General features: G+C 30.9%; 1 long non-coding RNA gene across 1 annotated transcript; it reads left to right on the top strand.

Annotated features, from left to right (window-relative positions):
- Nucleotides 1–2,672: 2,672 nt before the first annotated feature.
- LOC140021406 (uncharacterized) lies at nucleotides 2,673–4,941 on the top strand. Its single transcript, XR_011825161.1, has 3 exons — nucleotides 2,673–3,125; nucleotides 4,078–4,139; nucleotides 4,806–4,941. It is a non-coding gene; the product is annotated as an uncharacterized lncRNA (long non-coding RNA).
- Nucleotides 4,942–5,439: the final 498 nt, after the last annotated feature.

Here is a 5,439-nt window from a genome sequence, read left to right as displayed (position 1 = left end):
TGGAACTTGTTGAAAACGTGTATGCTCTAAAGTCAAGGTTTAATATGCATTTGAACTATTTATATTATAATAAATGGTGTCTTTATCATTTTGATTGTTTATATATTTATATATGTATAATAAAACCCTTAGAGTAAACCTAATAAATGAAATCATAAAAGTTATGATGGTGAGGTTCATTGAATATAGATAAGGTTTATTTTTAAATATTTCTAATCAAAGTGTTAACAAGATAGGGTATTATTAATACAGTTAGACTATGCCACTTCTTTATACTTCAACATGAGATGTAGTAGACCTCATTTATCACAACGTGTGACATCTAAGTTTGTATCTGTGTGCTTGATAAGATGATCAAATTCACTAAATTGATCCATATATAAATATCCTTAAAGTGTTAAAGGATTAATCTCTAAGTAACGTTTGCATAAATGATCTTTAGACTTAAGATTATCATAGTATTTTGAGTACGGATGGTTATACTTTAGTGCGACTTGATTGTTCCCGCATTAGCGAATGGTTACATCATTGACATATTGACATATAGGTATATATTTGAAGTATGGAAAAGCAGTGAATGATTTTTAAAGATTTACTACCTCTTATATAAAGAGGAGTTATCTTATTATTGGTTACTTATAGAAACTACTATTGTAACCCGTTCAATGCACAGATTTACGTTTAATATAATAATAATAGTAAATGAATTATTTATATTAGTTACATGAAAGAAAAGGTTTAAAAAAATTAAAAGAGTGCTATTTTAGTATCTAATCTATATTGTATTTATGTACCTTATCTAACTTTAAAGTATAATAAACAATATGAGCAAATATCACAAAAATATCTTAAGAAATACTAAAAGTACATCAATCACAACATTATTACCCCTTCTTCTACATTCTCTTTTTGCACCACTACCCCTCAATATTCCTCTACTCTTCATTACCCCATTCTCACCTTTCTAACCCAAACTTCTTGTATCCCTCTAACTCTTTTCCCTCTCACAAACAATACCTTCCGTTCACCCTACCCTACTATTAAATTGTGCAATCTCTTAGCCAATTTCGTAACTTATTTATGTCTTATTATTCTATTCTTTTCACCAATTTATAGTTGTAAGTAGTGACCAATTTTTCAACTCGATTTTCAACAAATGAGTGTAGGTGTGCAATTTTATTAGTTTCAAATGGGTAACCCAATTAAACCCATTAATTAGTGGCTATTAAATTGATAGATTGGAACTACCTATTTAGAGCTAATTAAATTAGATGTAGATTTAAATTCATTAGTAAGCAAATTTAAATCACTACGAATACAATAATTATATTCTACTTTTTGCAAAGCCATATTTAACGTTCTTTTCCTATTCTTTAAATTTCATTTTTTTTAATTTTTGTTAAATCTTATCCTACTTCCTCCTTCCTTTCCATCAAAGTTTTAATTAACTCATTGAGCGTTAATTGATTTCTTACATTCATACCTAAATTATTTTGAGATTCTTATAGATTGCAAAATTTGAAACTCACCACTTTTGGTTCTTCTGTATTTGTTTTGTTTTTGGGTAAAAATTTATTTATTAATATAATATGTTTCTATTTTGTTGATTACAATGATATATTATTTTGTTGCTCAATGAATATGGGAAAAAATAAATAAAATTTGTAGTGGACTATAAATGGGTAAGATAACTAAAACCATGTAAAACTATATCCATCTAACCTATATAAATCACCCATTTTGATAGTTTTTTCCCAACCCACAACTATAACTCCCTTGACTTTACCATCCCCAACTCTATACCCCTATCTTTATACTCTTTTTACTATTTAAAATTCATTACCTTACTTTTACCTTTTCCAACCCTATACTCCTATCTTTCTATTCCTTTTATTATTTAGAATTCATTATCTCACTTTTAAGTTTTTTTTTAAATAAAAAGTTAGAATTATTGCCGTCAAGGAAAAGTAATTAGGTATAACTTTGGTGAAATGCTACTATTTTTTGTGATGACCATCCAAGATAATTGTTTAAACAAATATTTGTCTTAAAATTTCTGATAAAAACCATCTAAATGCCCTTTTATTAATTTAAAATTCATATAAAATTTTTGTTTTATGTGCACTTTTTGATATACGTGTTATGTGAAAAATTATCCAGATGGAGTTTTACGTGTGTCAAAAATTATCTAGATGACATTGTATGTCAAAAATGTTTATTTCATTGGTTGGAATAATCATTTAATAAGATAAGTTTAAGGCTAAAAAAATTGATTTAGTTGCAATCAGTTAAATGATTAAAGAATGATTATAATTGAATATGTCATCTGAATGTTTGACAAATCTATGTACATACCCGGAAGAAAAGTGCTAAAAATGTTACTATCTAAATGATTAAAAATGGGACTAATCATACTATTCCTCAGATTTGACAAATCAATCTTTATTAGTAATCAAGGAGTAAAATGGGTTAAAGTGATAAAATTGTAATTGTGAGATTTTGAAAAAAAAAATTAATTCTTTTCTTGTTTTGTGTGCATTAAATAATATTTTGACTTACTCCAATTTAAATCCTTTAATTTCAAAGGTATTTTTATGTTTGAGTTAAATTTTAATTGTTTGCTTTTATATTGTGATGCGTGTTTAGTTATAGTGCATTTTGGTAGTGTGGCTCACTAGTAAGTGTGTATTAGATTTAGTCGACATGAACGGATGTTATATACCAAGGAATATATGCCTAGAAGTGTTAAAAGTGAGTTAGAGGAACATCACATAGATGAGTGATTAGAAACTAAGAAGAAAGATCAAGAGATAAGCATTAGTCAAAGTAGTGTCGCGTGTCGCGTTTTCATTTAGTCTTGGAGCACTTAAGTCTTCATTCTTATCGCTTCATTTGGAGCACAAAAACCCTTCATTCTTTCTTACTAGTTGGCCGAACCTCAAGAGGAGTAAGACCAAAAGAGAAAACTCCATTTTCCTTTGATTTCCTTCACCAAATCTTGAGAGATTTCTTCCAATTATCAAAATCTACCCCAATTAACTTCGCATCTAAGGTGATAGCAAGCTAAGGGTGGAGTGTTTTGAGAAGAAAAGGGTTTGCCTTGCTTGTTTTCAAGGTGTTGGAAGGTATAATCATTAGAAGCTCCTTTTGTTCTTTAAATTTTGTTGGATAACTTGATTTTGATTGATTTTATGGAGATTCTTGCGATTTTAGGGTTGGGATGATAAATTTCAGTTTTATTGATATTTTCTAGATTTTACATAAGTTATTTCATCTTTCCTTTGGCATTTATATGATTAGTAGAAGCTAGTTTACTGTTAAGGTGGAATTTCTAGTTTTTAATCGCAATTAGTGATGGTTATATGCAAATTTTAGCTTAAGAAGTGTAATTTCAGTTCTTCCCTGTTTTTGGAATCAACTTGGGCTGCACATTTCTCCATGTTTTAGATTGAATCAGCTTTTGGACAAAACATGAAAGTTATAGGGATTTGAGTTAGCTTTCTATCTGCAAAATTTTAGATCAATTGGATTATTTTACCTTATGATTTGGCCAGAACACTCCTGACTGCGCAAAAACTCTAATTTTCCTGACCTGTTTTTCATGTGCTTTTGACCGTCCATTTTTTATCCTAAAAATGTGAGAACTGGGTGTCGATATCTTCATAGGAAATGTAGGTATATGTTTTAGCTTCGAAATGCCATAAAATTTTCCTTAATCTGATAAGTGTAGCTTCAGTTGCGATCAAAACACTAAAGGATGGCAAAGCTGCCATCTTCATTGTTTCTCGTTGCCTTTCTCTTGTTTTTCGTTTCCTTGGTCCGACTTAACATGTACATCTCCAATGTTCTAAACCCGATTTCTAACATTCTAAACAAGTACTCAAAACATGGTATTTAGTTGCACATATTGGCTTTGAACTTAACCGTTTTTTATCATTTTCTTTTACAAATTATGCGTGCACCTTGCCTATATGACTTACTATACTTTTCATACCTTTTTCCTTTGATATAGAAATATAAGTTATGCAGCTTGCACTCGTGTATGATTGGCTTTTTGTGGACAATATTTGACTACAGATTTCGAGAGTGGCCAAGGTGCCGGCCCTGAACTGAATTTGATAAAATGTGACTTGTTTAAGGTGAGTGTTTCTTGCCAGTTTGTGTATTAAATGATTGTGTACTTGTTGTGAATATTCGATTGAGTGTTAAATGTCTTCCAATGCCTGTTAAATGGATTTTCAATGGTCGAGTGTGTACTTTATTGCACTTGGCTTAAGTGAAAGTGAATTTTCAAATGATTAACTGATTGAGCATTACTTGTGCATGAATGTAAGATATGTGGGTTGTATGGAACCGCATTGGCTGAATTGGGACCTTACCCTTCGTTGCCAGTCGACTCAAGCCAGAAATGGACTCGATCGGGCGACTGGTGACCCTGGGATAATGTTTGGTATACTCGAGTATGACCACGAAGGTTGGTGGAGAACTGGCCAGTGAATTGGCTAGTGTCAGGAAATGAAATCAATGAATGAATGTCAAGAACACTAAAGGAGTTTGCATTTGCAAATGTTTTCTAATATTGGAGGGATAAGGAAAACGGTTGGCAAATGAATGAACGAATGGCTCCATGTGAGCATGTATCCTTTTAATGAGTGTGTTCTCATTGCTTTTATATAGTGAATGTTTTCTCGATTAATCGTTATTAAATGACTAATATCCTTGTTTCAATTGCTTGATTATGTGTATGGGAACCTCACTGAGCTTTAACTTATCCCTCTATTCCGTTACATTTGTTTTCCTTACAGGGTTTGAGAGTAAGGACGAGTGACTAGAGGAAGACTAAACTTTTGACTATAACTTTTGTTGTGTAATAGTGATAGTATTAGTTGTTGGTTGGATCCTGAACTTTTTGTACTTAACCTTGAGGATTGTATATCTGTGTTAATGTTTGTATATATGTTAAATTTGATTGACACATCTTTACTTGCTCTTGAGAGTTGATTGAGTGAGTTAGTGAGTCCTGACGAGAGTTGGGTAGACGGTCCGCCAAACCCTTGGTACGCCCTAGAGAGGAGGTGGGGTCGTCACAGTAATGGGGTGAATGATTTTAATATGGGACTAATTAAATTCTTCAAATTTATTTTCTTTAATTATGGAAGGAAAAAGAGGTTAATGTCTGAATATAAACAATAAAGGATTTATTAAACACTCATTTGAAGTGGGAAAATTTTAAATTTGAATTGGCACAGGATTAGTTGTATATCACTATTCAAACTTTTTAATTGAATTTATGTATTAAAATAAATTAAAAATCCAGAAAAAAGTATTGAAGATTTGAAAGGCATCCAGGAGGCTTCTACTAAAACCTCCCTGCAATACATATAGATCTAGATATAACTCGAAATTCTTAGTGCTAAGTGAAAAGGTCTTAGAAATTTT

The sequence above is a fragment of the Coffea arabica genome, chromosome 1e (assembly GCF_036785885.1).
Source record: "Coffea arabica cultivar ET-39 chromosome 1e, Coffea Arabica ET-39 HiFi, whole genome shotgun sequence".
Classification (NCBI taxonomy): Eukaryota; Viridiplantae; Streptophyta; class Magnoliopsida; order Gentianales; family Rubiaceae; genus Coffea; species Coffea arabica.
The sequence above is the reverse complement of the archived record's forward strand: the minus strand, read 5'-3'. Positions and strand labels throughout refer to the sequence as shown.